This window comes from Lipotes vexillifer, unplaced genomic scaffold (assembly GCF_000442215.2).
Source record: "Lipotes vexillifer unplaced genomic scaffold, Lipotes_vexillifer_v1.1 scaffold496, whole genome shotgun sequence".
Lineage (NCBI taxonomy): Eukaryota > Metazoa > Chordata > Mammalia > Artiodactyla > Lipotidae > Lipotes > Lipotes vexillifer.
Window position 1 is genome coordinate 9,631,178 of NW_006786690.1, and position 254 is coordinate 9,631,431.

Below are 254 nucleotides of genomic sequence, written 5' to 3' on the forward strand. Positions count from 1 at the left end.
ACAAAGAGCAAACACAGCTTCACAAGTCCTACCCTTGACTACAGAGGCCCCATCCATGTCCCACACCCACCCCTCACCACTTTTCTCTCCCTCCCCCTCCTAATTCTGTTCATTATTCTCTGGCCTCTGACCAGACATCAAAATTCTCACTCTTCAAGAAGGGTTTCTCGAAAGAGCAACCTTGCCCATTAAGCTCACGCAGCCCACAGGTCTGCTCCTCAGACCGAACCCCAGACAAGGGGGGCAGGAATGAC

The 254-nt window shown here is 52.4% G+C and overlaps 1 protein-coding gene across 1 annotated transcript in view; it reads right to left on the reverse strand.

Annotated features, from left to right (window-relative positions):
• Window positions 1–254, reverse strand: part of SZRD1 (SUZ RNA binding domain containing 1) — a 26,513-nt gene that overhangs the window by 1,944 nt on the left and 24,315 nt on the right. The gene's annotated exons all lie outside the window — the stretch shown is intronic.